This window comes from Cariama cristata, unplaced genomic scaffold (assembly GCF_000690535.1).
Source record: "Cariama cristata isolate BGI_N322 unplaced genomic scaffold, ASM69053v1 scaffold5713, whole genome shotgun sequence".
Taxonomy (NCBI): Eukaryota; Metazoa; Chordata; class Aves; order Cariamiformes; family Cariamidae; genus Cariama; species Cariama cristata.
The window spans coordinates 61,465-82,276 of NW_009607734.1; the positions used below are offsets into that span (position 1 = coordinate 61,465).

The 20,812-nt window shown below is 37.1% G+C and overlaps 1 protein-coding gene across 1 annotated transcript in view; it reads right to left on the minus strand.

The window, feature by feature from the left end:
• The window catches only part of DLG1 (discs, large homolog 1 (Drosophila)), a gene marked incomplete at its 5' end in the record, with an annotated part of 88,916 nt that overhangs the window by 60,300 nt on the left and 7,804 nt on the right, over window positions 1-20,812 (minus strand). The window lies entirely within an intron of this gene.

Here is a 20,812-nt window from a genome sequence, read left to right on the forward strand (position 1 = left end):
CTGATTTTTTTTTCTTACAATGCTGTTTGCTAAAAATTTCTAAAGATTCTAGCACTTCTCAGTATCACTTAAGAAAGAATACAGCCTTATGCAACCTTGCAATGGAAAAACAAACACGTATGTATAATTTTAAGTTTACAGTGTTAACTAAAACCAGTATGTTTTTAAAAACAAGGTTCACAGATAAACTGACTTTTGGTCCATAATTATCCATAGGCATTTTATCTGGATTTTGGGTTAACGGCATCACAGAAACACCAGTCAGATTTGATCAGTTTATCACTGATGCTGGACAAACACAGTTATGGTGCACCCATACCTAAGTGCAGAAGCTGCTTAACCTCTCAAGCAGAGCAGGAAACCTGAGCCCTTCCGAGTTTCATACAAAAACAGTCTGTCCATCTCATGAACTGGAACCAGGCCAAGTCAGCTAAAACTGGAACTAAAATGGAACTAAGTCCTCATGTATCCAAACGGAGTGCAGAAGTCATTTAAACAGTTCTCTGCAGTTTCCATGAAGACTCATCTGTTCAGGACAAAGACACAAGAGCCAGAGGATGAGGTTCAGCCCCGAGATGAGGTGATAAACCTCATCTGGGAAGAAGACACTGCAGTGACAACCACATGGATCTAATGTGCAAGACTTGCCCGTCTGTATCAGTGTCAGGGAAGACCTGGGATCACACAATGCCAGCATTTTGTGTTGGTATCACACTGACCAAAACGCATATCAGCCACGTTTTGTGTGGCACATCCTCACCTCATTTACTCTGGATAAAAGAAGTATTAACTGTACCGACCTGAGAAAAGTGGGTAACAATAAATATTACAAGTAGTAATTAAGTTTCTCAGAATACTTTAAAATACATGACACAATGTAAGCTTTTCTTGACTTACGGCTTTAATTATATTAATTTTTTTAATCTAATCTTGACAGGATACTAGTTTACACAATTATTTTTGCCAATTTCCATTTAGTTCAGATAATTAAAATGCATAATCTACAATAAAATGTTTGAAGTCTTCAGGATACAAATATTTTCAATTCTTCATTACAAAAGAAAAAAAATCAGTAGAAAGGCCTAAGACAAGGATTCTGTCTTCTGAATTTATGATTCAGGAAAAACAAAACAGAATTCATCAGACCCTCAAGACTACAAACTTTTTGAAGGAAATTTTGCTGTTTCATTTTATATAATCCCTATCTAACTCCAACAACACTACACAACACAATTCTACTAATGATTTGAGCTCTTAAACATTGAGAAGCTAACAGACATCAATAAAATCTTTGGATACTAAACAGTTTAAAGGAAAAAGAAGTGAGGTCACGGCCTGCATTTATTTATCGCCCTCCTACAATTACTCAAAAACCCACTTTCCTCATTCTTACATCCCCAGAACATGAGATACTGAGCTAAATCTACCTTTAGCCGCACTTCCGTAACAGTGGTCAGGCCACAGGCAAAGTTCTGGGTTTCAGGCTGATTTTGACATGTGAGGTTCAGAAGTTCCCATTTCTCAGGCCAGTGTCCAAGCTGCTCCTTGCACAGACTGCTCCAACAGCCCTGGCCTAATCCCCGTCTGCCTTTATCAAGAAACGAACTAAAACCAAATACGGTCAGCAACAGGACAGAAAAGACAAATCTGACTCTTCAGTTCAAGGGAAGGGTATTTCCTTAAAAACAACCTGAAATCTGCTTCCAACACTGTTTTGCATCAAAAATCTTTGAATAAAATGCACAAGAACAGGTCCCATAACACTGACTCTCCTCCCCTCATTAGGCCACAAACAAGCAGAAGCTGTTCTTTCACTGTTGAATCCTTGCCACTACAAAAAGGCTGGCCAAGCCCATGAAAACTCATGGACCCAGGGTCCACCTCCAGCTCTTGGAATCCTTACACTGCAACAGGCAGAAAAGCTCTGAAAGCCCGCAGAGAAAGCATCGTACCTATTTGTCCTGGGTTTATACTCTTCCCTAGCCCTCCGCTCTGACTGCTGCTGGAAGCAGGGCACCAGCTTGACAGACATGCCAGGATTTTTCTTTTGCAGTTTTTCTTTTCCAGTAAGCAAGAATGTAAGCAGAAAATTATATTTTGCAGTACATTCTACTTCATCTGATTATGGTTGCTGAAGTTGAAGGACAAAAACTGACAAAACTTGAGCAGTGCAACACAGGTAAAAATGAGCAGGTAAAGAAACAAGGGTGAAACAAATGAAAAATTAACACTGAAAACAATGAAAGAAACAAGTGGACTAATGGATATGTAAAACCAAATTATTAGGTGGTAATGCTATAAATAGATAGCTACTTAATTGCTTTAAATTTGAAGAACCAGAAAACAAAATGTGTCTTTCGTGCTGGTTACTGAGGCTCAAACCCAAATTAGCAGCTGTCAAATAAATTTTCCAAGTCCTGTATTACAAGAAATGAGGTGAAAATAATAACGTATAGTATAAAAATTAACACCAGACAAAAAGCAACCTGCCAGCACCCCTGCCATTTCCCATTTACATTAGAACATAAGAAGATTCTATGGTTCTAGAAGATGCACAGCAATATGTCTACTGTACTTAGAATAACGCATAGCAAGAAACAAGAAGAGTATTTCTAGTTTAGACGTGCCTAAGGACAACAGTAGGGAATTCACCTGTTACTTATTTCCTTGATCACATTTTCTGAAAATATTCACCTAACCATAAGTCCTTCCCAGACACATTTCATACATTTCAAGATAAATTCCTGCCACCCTGATCATCTCGGGACTGGTGCATCACTCAGGGGATGAATCTATCAGACAGAATTTTCTTCGGAAGCTCAGAGATTTCCAGGTCAGATGATCATGACTGCTGAGTGACACACAAAGGCCAGAAACTGAGACTCGATTCCCTGCATTTAACTCACATTATTGCCAAGCTTCAGATCCTCTAGAAACTTATCCAGGTTTTTCTTCCTAGAGTAATTTATTCAGAAACATCAAATAACACAATTCACTACAGACACAGATAAACTACTCTGATAGTTAATGTCCCTGTCCATTAAAAAAACCGCACTCCACACAAACAGTAAAAACTGCCATACTGGATGAGAGCAAAGGCCCAACTGGTCAAGAACCTTACTAGCAACAAAAAATGATAGATGGGCAAGTAGGAGTTAAACCTATGCCCAGTAATTTTTCCAGAAAAACATCTCAGAGCCTGACAGTCAAGGTCTTCCTGAATCACTGTTTGTAACAGCTACCTGCCACCTGCCCTTTGCAAAAGCCATTTAACTCCATTTTGAAATCATTCTCTTTTTCAACCTTCTCTTCTCCACAGCATTGTGGCAGTGACTTTCACAGTTTTAGCTGAAGTTTTTACAGGACAGTTGTGACAGATGTAGAATTAGAGAACTATTAAACCATTTCTAATTGAGAACCTTCTTAATGTCTTTTTTTATAAGTCTTTATCATATTCTCCCCTCCGTTTTTTGGGTTTTTGTTTGTTTGTTTTGGTTTTTTTTTAATTTATTTTTAAATTAACTGTCCCTATAGATAGCTAGACTATTCCTCTTAATGCTGTACTGTCCTTTTCCTTTTTACTTACGCTATATCCTTTTTAAGACAATGCAAATGGAACTCCAGATACACAAATACAGATACTCAAGAAATACACACAGTGTCATGTTCTGTGTTATTCTCTACTTCTTCTACAGTAATACCTGACATTTCACTTGCCCTTTTCACTACTGCAGACATTTTTCAGAGAACCATCAGTAACAACTCCAAAGTCTCTTTCTGGAATAGAAATACTTCATTTGTAGCCTATCACTATATGCACACACACAGGATTATCCTCCTAACTTTGCTCCTCATTCATCACTGTACAATGAATGTCACCAGTTATTTTTGTGCCCATTCACTTTTGTCTGCTATTCTCTGCAGCTAGTTTAGTTAACCTGAAAATAAAAATAATTTTAAAAGGAAAAAAAAAAAAGTCAACCACGTGCCTCTGCCTCACAGCTTCTCAGTTCCCCATTCACAAATACAGCCTTCTGGGAATCCAGTCCCAATTGAAGACACCTGTTTTAATCGAAAAAATCTACCAAACATTCTTCCCCTTTATCTCATGTCACCACTAATTTTAACAGGCTTTGATCCAAGAATCATTACTTTCAAAGACTTCTGTAATTGCAATGACCTGCTGATGACCACACGTTTCCATGTAGGTTTTTATCTACATGGGAAGTCTGGAAGATCTGCAAGTCCTTCATTTTCCCTTTACAAAGACAAGCTGACTTTTCTTCAAAGTACCTGTTTATCCATCTACCTGTTAATTCTTTTTTTAATAATAAAGAATTTCTCAAAGTTTGTACAATAAGGAAATCAGATCTGCTCAGTGGTAGTCTCTGAGGGTACAGCTTAGCTCCTTTTAAAAAGGGCATCATATTTGTCTTTTTTTTAATTTTTATTCTAGGAATACACAGACAGTTTAAACAAAAAGATCACACCCAACATAACAGACATTTCAGCTATATTAAACACAAGTTCCTTAAGAAATCCTGAATAAATGTCATCTCCTATTGATCACCGGTGCCTCAACACATTAATTTAAATTCTCTTCTATCGGCAACTGAATCTTATTATTTTTAATACAGTAAAATCAGTCATAGGAACTACTACAAGCTCAAAGGTGGGACAGCCCTAGATGTTTTTTTTTTTTTTTGCTCGGAGACAGGCATCTACTTTGGCATTCCACACTTATTTGGGAATATAGTCTTAGGTCTGTATAATGACCATCGTGATCAGCAGTATTTCAGAGTCAATTTGCATACCACTTGACTTAGCATCTAACTACTGAAGTGATGCTCTGTAATGAGGCCTAATGTGCTCAAATTCTAAAAAGCTCTACACAGAATTTTCCCCCATGGTGTTCATCTTTTAAAAAGAGTAACAAAAATTATAGAGTTAAAAATTAAAAGCAGTAGTAAAGGAATGTAACAAAAGAGCTTTTAAAAAAATATGAACTGCTTTCCAGCAGTTTACAGTTTCCAAATAGCGGCTTAAAGTCATTATACAAGATGTTGAATCAGAGATTCTGTGATGTATTTTGACATTTTCAAGTACAAACTTTATTTGTCATTATGCTTTTTACACAGGACATACGATTTTATTACCCTGATTTGGCAATTACATCATGTCCCACTAAGCTTTTAAAATGCTTATTACATTAATATAATTCTTTAAAATTAATTTTTTTAATCTAAATTTGTCTAGCTTCAGTTCCCTGACTTGGAATACAGACGTCTTTTTCTACTAAAGAAAAAAAGCTTTCTGGTTTCCAAAACCTATCGCTATATATTTATAGTTTGTGGCCAAATCATCTCCTGACTTTCCTTTGGATCAGCTAAGCACAGGTTCTTAAGTTTCTCATTTTAAAGCAGGTCTTCCTGAACACTGTCTACAGTTATAATCCCTTTTCTGAACACTCCCAATTTATGAGGATCCCTTTTCAGGCCAGGATTTCCGACTGGAGACTGTACATGCTAAAGACACAATCCAGTGTTCCCTCCCTCTCCTTCACAAAAGGGAAAGCTGACTCCCTTCTCACCTGCTACATCACACTGTGTAGTCAGATATAGCTAGTTATCTAAGAAAAATAACTACAATTTACTTACTAAATTGTTTGCTTTGAAGTAGAACTGCACACCAGAAGCACAAGCAATCTTTACTTTGCTGCCTACTCTGACAACCAAACACTATCACCTGGGAGGCACATAATACAGGTTGCTCAAGTAACTTCTACAGACATCAGTTTTAGAGAAACAATTTTAAATAAACAAATACACACACTGTGAGGCAGCACTGATAAAGAGAATAAAGGAGGAGAGGCTAAAAGACTCATCCAAAACATTCTTCACAGTATGGCAGTTTCCAGTAAACACCACACAAAGCAGTGGGAAGAAACTGAAGATTCCATGATGAAAGAAAAATGCTGTACTATACCTGTATCCCATAAAAAATCTGAAGTCATATTAGAAGACTGATACAACTACATTGATACTAGTCTCCAAGAACAACAATACTAACTTCCACACAGTTTAAAAACCAATGGTAACTTAAAAAAGGAAAAAGAGAATACCAGTGTCCTGGTAGAATTTAAACTATTATGTTCTGACCCTTTCTTTTTTTTCTATGAAAAATATGGATAAGGTGATCTGTTTTTATTTAAATCACTGCTTAGATGTACCATTTTACAAAAGAGACTATTGCAAGGGACTAGAATACGCATTGAAAAGTTTAATGGAGCTAAAGACTGAAAATTCATAAATGCCAAGATCAGCTTACAAGAGAGACGAAGTGAGTCATAAATGTCTATTATCTGTCTGGAGAACACATCAGCTCAACTACATCCTAATGTGCAGCTAAACACAAGAAAACACAAAAACACACAACAGCAAGACCAGCAAACACACAACAGAAACAACCTGTAGAGCAAGCCTGATATATTAGAGAAGTGGGTTACAGGCAGCAAGATGAAATTCAATACTGACAGCCAAAGTCACATGGAATAGCAACAAACAGCACAGAGACACTCTGAGGAATACCAAATTAGAAAACAAGTCCAGAAGTGCTTTGGGGTGGTGGCAAAGACTTTTTAAAATTATAAAAGATAGACACAGAAGGACTGCAGTCCTTCAGAGTGCTTTTCTGATACTGAGCCTCGTGTGTGCGTGCGCATGCACAAAAACCTGGTACGTGGAAGGGAGCCTTAAGTCTTTTAAAAAGCAAGTGACAGAACTGTACAAGTTTTAGTATTCCTGACAGTTTTTTTTAGGGGATAAAACCACCATATGGTCATGATATAGGAGAGGACCTTAAAAGGCGGCAAGAAAAGAGGATCACAGTCCACTGAAACAAATGACTCCTCCTGCCTCACCTCCCCACAGAAAAACATGTAACGGTTCTTCTTAAATGCACATCAGTGTGGAACAGGAGGCTTCTCTCCAACAGGAGATAAGAATCAGCCACGTTGGTCAGATGGAGATTAGAGCATAACTTTAACAACTTTAGCGTCTACTCTAGCAGCAGTTTCCAGTAGGTAACATTTGTAAAACACGAATGAGGTACAGAGAACGTACATGGCTCAGGAGAATCAAGAAGCACTACTGGGCTTATTGTCTTGGAGTTCAAGCAGTTCCTGGAAGAAACTCAAGCCACTAGCAAGAAGTGACCACTTGAAGTGGCCAGTGATGATCCCAAGTAAACAAAGGAATAGCTTAAAAGACACTGCAGCTTTCTGAGTATATCAGAGTAGACAATGTTGTTTGTTTGGTTTTGTCATAACGGACTACTTTTAGACAGAATACTGGCCTAATTAATTTTGACTGCTGTAGAAACGAGTGTCGCTAATGCTACTTTGGGCAAAACCAGAAAAGGCAGGTCCTTAAAAGGTACATTTGGAATTCAGGGAAGACTTGATAGGTGGTGGTGGCATTAACAAGAAGCCAGGCCTCAATACCGCATTTGGCCTCTGTATTAGTTTTCTGAGCTTCACTTGACAGATGGCACAAGGTTATCAGTCATGACATCTGACAGGGTGGTTACATCCTCCTTAAAGTCTGCTGATGTATTTGATGCTATTGTTGTTGCTGCCTACATCCCCAAGACCAGCACCGCAACTACGGTGCCCTTTGAGACTCATACCTGCTAGAATTTCATTACAACGCTTGGTTAGCAAAGTATCTGTTGCAGGAACAATGCCAACTGATCAGAAGGATTTCTCTTGTCTTCTAACTGGAGAGATCTTTAAGTGTTCCATATAGAACTATGCAATCTTCACTTGAATGAAATTTGTGAAGGCACATTAGAAACAGCCTTAAAGGAAGTATCCTTCCTCAAGGGAGGAAAGCATCCACTGGGACACGTCTGTTACAGAACCATTACGTGATATGCAAACAATGAATGTGAACAATGTGGTTATACTAATAAACAAGGATGAGGCACTTCATTTCAACTGCGCGAGCTGCATCACATGAAGAGGTGGATGTTTTCCTGACATTTTCATTTTTTATGGAGCTGCCAAAGTAATACAAAAATTGCATTGTACTGGAAATACTTCACAATATGCTTGTGTTTGAAGTTCAGCAAACAGTAGCGAGTCAAACATTAGTCTGAACTCACTTCCAGGGAAAGCAGTGAAAGACATCTTCTTCACTCAGTCTGTCATGTCCCTGCGATGGCAAAAATTATGTGCATAGCCCCAAGAGGTAAGCTTAGTCAAAAAAGAGTTCACGCCTTGCAAAGACATCTTTTATAAAGGGATCTGCAGATACACACATCTGGCATTTTACAACAGCTCCAGAATGCATGCTTGCTTCTATGCACTGAAATACTTGGGAGGTTGACTCAGTGTCAAGGTGTAAGCAACAACAATACACAATACTACGTAGATCTCTAAATTTATCAGTTGAACAAAGAATATAGGTCTCAAAAGATGGTAGACTAATATATATGAAACAAGAATCACTGGTTATTATGTGACAATAAAAATCACACTATGAAACTCAGATGAGGATAGGGAAGGAAAAGAGAAATACAAATTACCTACCAGGGACTAGGAGTTTACTTAACACTGAGTAGTTTACACAGGATAGGACCACTTCTGAGAACTAGAAAAAAGTTATGACAAAGATAAAATGATTCAAATATTCACATAGAAAACTGAACTATAGAAAATAAAATGAAAAAAAAAAGTGTGAGCTGAAGAGCCTACCTGCTGCACTGCTAATTATAATAAGTAATTGTTATTCATAAAGACAAATTCAAGTACCTCCTCTGTTCTGGAGTATAGGGGAAAGCACTAGCCCCAATAGAGGTTCTAGAAAAGAGACCCAAATTCTTCTCAAAAGAGACTGCATAGCTAGCACGCACATAAAGATTTCAATTTATCTTGTTTAACAAGACAACAATTTCTCTCCTTGAGTTACTATAAAACCCAGAAAGGCTGTGGACAAAAAGTTTACCAAGACTCTAAGCTGGGTATAAACAAAAAGTCTCTTAAGTTGCAACAACACATGATATCGTACCAGCTCTCAAACATGGATGCAAATGATTCTAAAAGACAAAGTTATGTTTTAAAAAAACATCTAAGACATTTCTGTTACATTAGCTTCTTCAAACCAAAAGAAACATCCTGCACATCCTTAATCATAATTGAGAGTGTTCTTGACATTGTAGACCAAAACAAGAACAGGATGATGACAGTGTTCACTTCAGATTCAGTGGTTCTGTCAGAATGCAATTATTAAGTAAATGACTATAACTGAAACATACACAGCAGCTTTGGCAGCAAAACAGAAATGCTATACCACAGGAGCCATGCTAGAGCTGTTTAGTAAGCTGACGGCTGGTGAAAGACAGACTGGTCTGTATTTGACTTTCAAAACACTTTGTCAATCAATACAAGCCTCAACTGAGAGGACAACTATCACAATATAAAATAAATTAACGAAGTTAGATAACAGACCTAAAAAGTCCTACCTCTTTCACAGGCTTCCATGCCCTTGGCTTCATACAGCAAGACTCTTAGTCCACCTGAGTTATTAGTTGGAGACAATGGATTAAGAGGGGATCCACTTCCTACCTTGCCTGAAGGTTCAGAGTATTGGGACAAGGTAGACAGAAAGCCCCTGCAGTAGCAGTAGTACTCCAAAAGCAAAGCATTCCATGTCCCCTTCTCCTTTGCTTACCGGATTTCTGACTCATTCTAGAAAAGGTAATTTTCTTGAGATACAATGGAACAGAAATGTGAAGAAATTCTGTTATCAACTCCAAGTGAGAGAGAACAACAGCTGTGAGAGAAAGTGGAAGCTAAAACCCTCTGGCAGCAAGCTGTGCCTGCAGGTAGCCGGGGCACCCATTCACTTCTTATCATCACTGCCGTGCTGCAAGTGAGTAAGCGAAGTAAGATACTGCACATGCCAACATCACAGTCACAGGCATAGGTTTGGGAAGGAGGCAGCACAGCCTCGTTACTCCACAGGCCTACTGGTTGAGTTCATAAGAGGAGACACAACCGGCTACAGCAGGGAACCAGCATGACACTAACACAATCTACATGATGTGACATTACATGATTCAGGATATATATTCTTGAGATTTATCGGTTTTAATATGCTTTTAAAAGTGCGTATCTCTTTTTAAAATGTCAAGCAAACTCCACAGTCTTGAGAAGTTTCCATCTCTGCTGTTCACAGTTAGAAAGTGTTTTCAAAATGAACCAAAGGTTCCAGAGACAGTCCCTTAATGCTTGAGTTCAGACTGTCAAGAATTTCCTATTTCTTAGTCTACTGATTAGAACACATATTAATGCATTCCTCTTACAGAATAAATTCATACCATTTTTATCTCTGCCTATAATGCCCTCTTATGGAAAACATAACCAGTGGCAGAACTAAAATTTGTGAAATAAATTCATACTGTTACAAATGTACGATATTACACAGCTAAAAATCAAGAATAGGAAGGAAACTTACTACAGCAAAACTCATATTTTAAATTTCAGAATAGAGTTAAAAGCATCCAAAGCAAATACTATTTAAAGATGCTTTCTCATGTGTTCATCACAATATTAGCAGCAACAACTTCCAGGCAACATATGCTTAAATTTTAAAGTCAGGGAAAAGTCTGCATTAAAAAAAAAAAAAATTAAAAAATCTAACAATGACAACAATTCTTCTATGTACTCATATAAACTTCCCTACAGTTATTCCTGTAACTCCTTTCTTCTTTACTGTGTCACCTCTTTAAATCAAAAAAATGTATTGAATAAAACAAATCCTGCGAGTAAAGAATTTCACATTACGCAATGGCTGGCATAATGAAGTTCCAGTTTTACTTGTAACCTTGAGGGGATGCTAAAACAGACACACATCCACACCACAGTTTAATACTGTTCGTAAGACATATCACCCACTGTGGCATATCCTGATATGCCTAAGATATTTAATAGTTGAACTGATATCAAATTGTCTGAACGATCAAATCGTTGCAGTATCTTCCTGTTGCAAGTTCCAGGCTTAATTCCATGTCTTATATTAAGACCCCTTCCCCCCATCTTTTTTTTTCTTTTCAACTTCTGCTTGTTGAATTAAACCTCCTCATATTACATCAGAACTATTTTATCTTTTCTTATCCCACATATTTTAGCATGTGCCTTAGCATTATGATCTGTATATGTCTGAAAATATATAAATACTTAAATATACCAAAATTATAGAAAGGATGGCAAATATTGCCCTAAGAAATAAATTTTTGAAATTCCTGAACTGTAAGAAGTACAACAGAAAAGGGGTTAGGTTAGAGACCTGGGCTTTTTCAATCATTATCTTCTAAATGCACCTTACACCACCTCTATGTTGTGGTCTGATTACATATAGTATTTCATACATGCTAGAACTATGTTCATAATATTTCAACGAATTTGAAAGCCGTACTCTAGGAGTGATGACATACATTAAAACTTTTACCAAGATCTTAAAAGGAAGAGATACAAAGACAAGAAATGACTGGGCTCAAACAACTCACAGAAGCAGCTGATAAGCTCTGAAATTTAAAGTTACATTTTTGAAATGCGTAAGTGAAGTTACAAGGCATTTTCTGCCTCCCTCCCTCTTCCCCCCTACCCTTTCCTAAAATACGTCATAAAAAAAAGAAGTATAAATTAACACAGCCTATTCAAAGAGCTAAACAATTTTTCAGTATCAAATGCCGGAAGCATATTATACTGTTACATGCTAAGAATAGCCTAACTGCATTGCTGTTAGAACCAGCTTAATGCCATGTCAGTTTCAGACAGTTTCTGAATTTGTACCACAAATACTACTGACAGTTAAAACTCATTCTGAGACACAATAGCTGTATTTGCTGTCAGGAATGGGTGCTTCGCAGCAGTCTGGAAAGATTACGAGGGAAAGAACTGCCCTGGAAACAGTTATCTTTGTTGATGCAATATGCCTATCTCTTGTTAGGACAGTACTTCAAATTACCCAGTATTACCATATATATTACCATATACTTACTAAGCTCACGGCTCAGTTATTCACCCTTGTGATAGCATCAATTTGTTGCATGTGTTTTTATCCTTATCCTCCATTTTATGCCACAGATTTGGCTTTTATTAAAACAATTAATAAATTTGCTGACGAAAATTGGAAGACCAGCTTCTAATCAAATTCCCTAATTCTTCTAATTGAGCAACTAACTCTTCATCACAGGGAATGCAGAAGGAAGAAACAATAAAGGCCTCAAATACCTGAGTGTGTTAAATCCGCTTCCCCCAACTCATAAAGGAGAGGGGTATGGTTAGCGGTGGAGGAGGGCACTGCTACCTCTACAGCAGCTCACCACTGCAAAAGGAACAGATATTAACCCAGCGGGAAGTACTGCTGCTCTATGGACAGACTGCAATGCCTGATCACTGAACCTCTTGTTACTAAAGTAATGCAAAGTCTACAAATCACTACAACCATCTCAAGTTCCACACAAACCTTGGCTACAGCAGGACCCAAGCAGAGTCAGAATGACCACTTTACTGCCTTTGCTTGTATCTGTTGACACCATCTGTTTCCACTGCTGTCTTTTTCCTGTGAGAGATGGGTGACTTGAATCTTTTAATAACATTAAAAAGGGGCAATACTAGTAAATAAGGCACCTTTAACATTTGAAAATGGATTGGTAGTCTTCAGGGTGCTGTGGCTTTTTACAGTAGCCTTTCACTCCTGACTAGTCCTCCATGCCACAATCCATCTGTGCACACATACATTCTTTTGGGCATAAACCTAGTGATAATTACAGCAAAAACCAGTGCTACCATATTCATCACCAACTTCTTCCTTCCTTCTCTAGGGCACAAGACCACCTACTCAAAAAATACCCTACCCCAAAATTCAAAGTCCCTTTTGTAGCAAAAGTCCTCTTACCACCTTGCTGGGGAGAAGGTGACCTGTTGCAAGTCCCAGAGAAGGACAGGGGTGTGCAGCCCAATCTCCAGGACTCATTTCCCTTTCACCAGCAATGGAGGGAACTAAGCAAGTATCACCACTCCACACTACCCCACCTCATCCAAGAAAGCCAAGCAAATAAAGGACAGCTAAAAATGGGTGCTATATAGCAGATTCAGAAGGGAAGCAGGAGACTAGTACTTTAAAAAACAACAGTTTGATTTTGTGCATGTTAAAAATTATGATGTCACAACAATCTGACTACATAAAGCCCATCATCACAAGTAGAACTTAAACAGACAAGGTTAGAGAAGGAGTACATCACATCTAATTATTTATTTGGACTCGACAAATGTGATTACATTCAAGTGATGGGGATGTATCTTAAATGAACAAATAGAAGTCGTCAAGAATTTTCAGAATACTACATCACAGAAAAAAAAACTGAAGAGAACTGAAAAACAAAACTGCACCACAATGAGCAATCTCCAAATGTCTTTTTCCCTCCCTGAGGCTAGAACAGCTGCAATGGGTGGATAAGGTACGAGGATAGTACAGCATCTTTCCAGAGGAAGAAGCTTCAACAAGCTCTTATATTTTCAGTGCATTACTTCTGAATATGCTCATTAAGTTTTTTTACAATCACTTCAAAATATTTTATAGTTTTTTCCCTATTTCTGGTCATGAACATGTATAAGCAGTTCTTTTTACAGACGAACTGTCAGACTTCGGAAAAAAATTCAGCAGGCTTTCACAGAGGTAAGCTACTTTCTCATAGCAGAAAAATAACAAACACTCGGATATTCACAGAATCACAGCTTTGGTTTGAAGGGATCTCAGGATCTTTATCTGGTCCAACCCACACTCAAAAGCAGAGGCTATTCAGTATTTTATTTATCAGCAAAATTCTAGTCCTGACTAGTCAGTCCAACTGCAAGTTTCATGCATTCCAACATTCTTGTTCAAGGATCAAACAAATAAGAGCAACTATAGTATTTATTAAAAAGCTTAATACTGTATATTTTGACATGAAAAAACCCAGTACTTAAAAGCTATTATGTTTACCTAATGCATCACTCAGAGTTATATAATGACCCATTACAGAAACTACACGGTTCCTCTTCCACATTCATGTGCATTTGCAACAAGAATGTGAAAATCCCCCTCTAAGACCTTCCTGTTCACTGTTTACTCTAAATTCACAAGCAAAACACAGGTAACATTAAGCAGACTTCAGAGGAAGTGCCAGTTCATCAGTTTATCACCTTTGGAAACAATTACCAACAGACACAAATTATCTTAATAATATTACAGTGTCTGAGGGTAACAAATTCCCCCCCCCCCCCTTTTTTTTTTCTCCTTTTTACAAGTTTTTGTAATACTTCAGGTTAAATGACATCTTCACTAAAGCTGAATTTAGCTTGACAGTAAGCAAAACAAATCTAGTCTCACATCTTTAAATAATGTTGACATCTCAGCATTGTTCCACAGATCTTTGTCATATTACCCAAAAAGATGCTCATTTGCTAATGCCAGTAAGTTTAAACTTCTCTCAATATCAGCCTTAAGAACTCACTCTTCCTTTCACCTGACTTTCACTGATGATTAATAAAAACATTACTTAGAGTAGATTGACGGTGAAGTTGAAAAATGTCATGTTTTTCTTACAGACTACATTATCAAATGTATATTCTGTATATAAGGAAAGCGTTCCTTAATCTTATTTATGGCAGTCAAAAAAAACCCTAAACAGTGATACAGACTAGAATTTGTTGTGCTACATATAATGAAGATTTTAAATTATTTAATGGTTTAAATACAATTCCTTAATCAGAAAACATGTAGTCTTTGACTTGTCATCTTACTACAGCTATGGAATTGATATTTCTTAACTCCATTATTCCTCTCCAGAGCTAGGCAGTAGAATGCAAACTACATTTTTCAGTATTTCACTATTTCATTAAAACATCTCATATTTAAACTTGTTGGAGGTTCGTCACTCGCAAAATAATTTAAATAAAAATCAGACTTCATTTAGTGTTTCCATTTTCATGCTTTAGTGCTAAAAATTATACAGAGCTCTGTAAAACATGAAAATGAAAGCAGACAGAAAACACCATTCATAAATCAGAAATTATATGAAAGCATGCACATATAAATAATTGCTATTTCTGACTAGCAAGTAACCAGAAAACATGCAGACACAATAATCTCAACAAGTGGCATATTACCTGGGTGGAGCTGGCAGCAACAGAAATGCAGTCAATGAAACCATGTCTCCGAGTGAAAAATGCAACTATCTGCTGCCAACGGGAAGGCTCACTCCGTAACTCATCTGTTGAGCCTTTCTTTGCCCACTGCTTGTGCTTTGGGCCTACAGAACTGTGGCTTGAGCTAGTGTTGCCTCGATTGGCGCGAGAATAGAGGAGCGTGTTATTTCCGAAAATGTAATTCATCTCTGCAGCTCTGCAGGTGGTTGCCAGGCAGTCTTACTTCCCTACCAGCTGCCGAGTGGTGAATGAGCAGAAAAAAAAAAATGCAGATAGAATTACAGCAGCATCATTTATAAACCAGGAAAACAAAATTCTTGATAGCTGATGCTATTTTTCTTCCAACCTTTTCCACCCCCTACATTCTTTTCTCATAATGATGAGCATAATCTCGAGCAATTAAAAAAAAAAAAAAAAAGGCAAGAAAACGCTTTTCTTATTTTTCCTTTTTCAGAACCCACAGGATCGAAAGCTTGTTCTCTCTTCCTAGCTGACCACAGATATTTAAGGGAAACTGGGTAGCAGGTACAGACAATGTTACAAATTCACAGCTATGAGGATGGTGGTGGATGATAAGAGCTACTGGGTGGAGAAAGCATGGATCAAAAATAACCAAGTTTCAATCACTGCCTGTAGCAAGATCCAATAGCATCTTTTCACTTCCTTGCTTGCATAAATTATAAACCTGAACGGAACAAAATAGGGAGCATGCAGTGTAACTGCACTTGGTCACTGATTCTGTCTTTCTGAAAATGTTCCACAGAGCAAAAAGGCCTTAACGCTCTATTCAGAAAAAAATATTCAAGAAAGAACTGTTCGCTGCTTTCTTCTTTTTTCCCCTCCTTCCTTAGTGCATAAAACAACTATAGAGGGAAGAAATCATAGTGCCACAAACCAGTCATTTTGTGTTACATATCAATGGATGTCTAGTGGGGTTGTTTTGCTGTGGTTTTTTTTAATCAGCAAGAAGATTAGAGATAGTAAGATTAAACACTAGAAGTCAACGCTCTGTTGTTCTTATTCTGCGATTAATGTGTCATGATCATAACACCTATTTACAAAATTCTGCAACTACTCTAAGCATAATATGAAAACAGTAAATATATATTTGTGACCTGACATTATTTCTCAAAAGTATAAGAACAGGTAAAAAATGAAAATTTTTTATTATGCACTAATGAATTTTCAGTAATATTACCTTGATTTCCAATGCAAATCACAAGACTATTAATGCTATGCGTGTGTGTTTTTGCTGCTCTCTTCACAGTAAAATAGCATACACACAGTAATTACCTAAAAGATTTTATGAAATTCAAGTTACCTTACAGAACTCATTATTCAAACTTTTATGGTCAACTACTGTAAAAAAAAACCTCCAGCACACATCAAAGAGATTACTTAGGAAATCAGTTAAGTGTTAAGGCTTTCAGTACAAGCTTGCCTCTGGAAATCCAACACAAAGTTATCAAAACTGTTTGTGGTATATTTCTATACAAAATGCTTCAATGGTCATAATCATAACACCAGGGCAAACATTTTCAAAAAGAAAACTCTTCATATGATGAATTAAAGCAGAAAAGTTCCTTACAGCCCTGCCACAACTTACAACACCACAATTCTACATATCCACTGACACATGATGTGCATTTTAGTGGGGATTACCAAATTCCTCCATATACTTTTTTTGGTGCAATATACTCTTCTGCTTAACAAATTGTTACTGACAGCTATCCTATTTTGTGTAACACATTTTTCCTGACAGCTTACATTACAAGCAGAAATAAAAAGTACATTAATTTAAAGCTATAGTAGTAAGATCAATTCACCATTTACTTCTAGTCACTAGTACAGCTCAATAACATATCCCATACAAACATTCTGAGTACATCTTTCAGACAGACTTTGCTAATATTCATAAAATACAATGGCTTATCAGCCTAAGTCATATGTAACTCAGTCTGACTTGTGCAGTGTTCTCAAAGCTGTTTGTAAGATAGATAATGGAGGTAAAGAAATGCCTGAGATACAGTAGGTGCAATGATCCTTTTAAATGGACAAGCTTTTTATAATGTGAATTCTTTTCATGGGAAGATTGCAGCCCTACCTTTTTCCAGACTCAAAGAAAATACTTTGTCTGAAAGATGCCTATGAATTTATTACTGGAGAAACTTCTTAAACCCTGGCTATGACTGAAGATGTTTAGAACAAACTACAGATTACATGCTTTGAATTCTGAGTCTTTTTATAAAGAGTCAAAGTGAAAATATTTTTTATGTTTTTCTTCATATAGCCCTGAATGTTAACACTGCTGTACATTTTTGAAAGATCTGAGAGTACAAGAATGTTAGTAAAACTTTTTAAAAAACTGAGTCTCACATAGGAGACTATTGTTTACATTTCTGAAAGGAAACACCACGAATCATGTACAAGCAATGTACCAAATACCTATTTTTCTTACTGTTATATCAATCTGTTTGAAGATGATACAGGTTTGGTGCCTTTTAAGGCAGTTTCTTTCATGGATAATTCCCACTCAGCCAACAATCAACTGTGGCATCACTGACAAAGAGACTTTAGAAATCAGCACTTCAGGAAAGGCTCGTAGGGACAAAAAACACTCCTGAAAGTGAAGTTATAATGATTTAATTTCAATGGAGACAAAAATCCAGAAAAGTACTTCAGGAAGAGGTTATGCAATCACACTGGTGATGCAAGACAGCAATCTGTGTCACCTACACTCCATATGGATGTTAATGATATTGAGCAAGATTTGCTGATGCCTAAGAAGATACAGTTGCAGTTATTTGTAGAAGGAGCCTGTACTGTGGTGATGAGAAAAATCCTGATCTTTACAAGTTACAAAGCAACCTGAAGATAAAGGCATAGCATAACTCTAGAGACGGTACATCAGGCTAATGCAAAGGAGTCCAGACTGGAAGAATGGTTGCTAGTACAGCTGAAAAAACAATGGGTGGGAGTAAAACCAAGGGTCTGTTTTGGTCAAAGAGCATTTCAACAGAGTTGACCCTCTGTCACCAAACACCTACAATTAGAAATCAGATAAAGTGCTATTGAGAGAGAAAAAGAGGTATCCAGAGAAAGGAGACAACCTAAGAATCATCAACACAGAGGTGGCAGCTGAAATTGCATCTGAGAATGATTGCCTCCTGAGTCAGAAGGTAGAACGGGGAGGCTCACCAGGGAATCTAAGGAAGTCCTAAGGGGAGTTGAGACCCTCTGCCATCCTTTTTTCAGATTCTGGATATTGAACTAATGGGATAAGAGAAATAAATAAACCCACCAAAAAAAAAATCCAAAAAACAACCCCACAACAACAAACTCACACCACACCAAAACCAAACAGCACAGAAAAACAGAAAAGACCCTATTTACTGTGAGGCAAGAATTGAGAATGTGCAGATTTAAGAAAACCAAATAAAAAAAACAAACCACAAAACCAAAGAGCACATAATTAAGATTTTCACATCAGTACACATACCCTTCTACAGCTTAATAAATTTACTGTAAGATACATCTGCATTTGTAGTGGATGCAGAGTAAGATTATTCTGCAGCTAATTAACAAGACACAGTAAACACAGTGGCTACTGAATTAAAAAAAATCTAACATCCAATACTTGGAATAAAGTTCCTCTGATTTTGTACCTGACCCAATCCTTATCATCAGCTTGCTAGGACAAGTTAAAACATGACATAATACCGTATTTTAGTCTCAAAGATAAAGTTTTCCTGGACATACCTTTGCAAGCAGTATGCATACCTTTAAATCAAAAATGCACAGCAACAAAAACTGTTTGTATAGACAAACAGCAGTTATGTCTCAATTACTCTTTCTAAACAATAACAAAACCCCTGTAGCATTTGAAAAGTGTCATATATTAGTTTTATTACCACCCTGCTAAACAGAAGATTGGCTAAAATAAGCACAGACCCTAAAGAAATAAACTTAATAGAGAAAATTCAAGAACCACGTAAAACAATGGTGGAAACTTACTTTATTTTCAGTATCACTTGGGTTTTTAACAAAAAAAGAGACACAAAAGAAATGTGCAGAACTCAATTTAAATACTCAAATACAGACTACGCAACTTTAACTCTCCAGGCAGGGGAACAAAAAACAGCACTGAAAATGCAGATATAAATTCATGTGTACTTTTTACACTTTTCAGAATTCTGTATTTAATAAAATTTTACTGGCGTAACAAATTTAAGTCTCATTGACAAACATATGCAATATTCTAAGCCAAAGCCCAGGAGTACACTACTCAAACTGGATACTGTGGAAAAAGAAATTGTTAACCCTTTCTGCTAAGATTCAACTAAAAGCTGAAAGGCTTTCTAATGTGAGACAGGACTGAAAGGATAGCCCCTTGATCAGGTGTGATTTACATAGTCAGTAGATATTTTACTGCTGAAACTACCTTGTAAGTAAACATCCCAGCACGATTATTCTATAATGATACATTTTAGTATAAATATTGAATATAAAAGATTATTACGTTATGACTCATACACCTCAGACAACCTACCAATCTGTGCAGATTAAACTGCCTGGTCTTCCATACCCTGTTCATGAATCTCCTGCCCATCTTTTTGGCACGCCAGACTGATAAAAACATCTTGTGTTTAATGCAAGTTTCTTTAGGCTTTCTTCAGTCTCAAAATGATCCCAACCGCACTGAGAGCTCAGGGGAAATCCCAAGCAAAAAGAGTATAACCAGTTATTAAGAAGACTTGATGTTGATTACTGTATCTTAGGTTGTTCTAATGTTTGGATTAATCCAGGGTCCATCTGTTACAGTTTTTTTCTTGTCTCTGTTGACAAGAATTTGATGAGCAGATCCGTAGTAAGAAAGGGGTAGATTTGGTCAACTGCATCTTACTGTAAGACACAAACTGACACCTTTGCACCTATTTGCATATTCTTCAACTACAGGAAGTTTAAAAGTAGTAACCTATCAAGAACTTGGGCAAGGTATTTTAAAGATTGTAGAGCACCTCCTCTCAAGAGTGACCAAAGTATGATGCTAGTCTAAAAATGAGTATTTCTGAGCGTACATTCAAGTTTTTCTTTATAGTTTCCACTATTTTAGGTATGTTCCTAACTCCAGAAGTACTGCCTTCCTGTTGAAGATGTCATAAAGTTTTAGAAAGGTGTCCATTTAGAAACAGGTAACAGATTAGTTGTGATTGTGAAGAAGCTGCAATCTTACAAATTACACGTCAATCAATCTTTAGCTTCTAAATGGAAACAGCATCTTAATCTTCAGGGTAATCTCGCGTACCTGCTCAGAAAGGAGTAGGATTCAGGAAATAATATAAGCAAGAAAATGTACTAGAGCATACAGGAAGTTACAATTACTTTGACTATTGACTAACCTTGAACGTGCATAGTTCAAATCATAAAGATCATCAGTTCTTTCTGAGAGCAGAAAAACTTTCCTAATGAACAGAGAAGTCTATTTTAACAGAAGTTCCACAAGCTCTAAAAGACTTCTGGGCAAGCACTTGAGTGAACGGGGGGGGGGGGGGGGGTGGG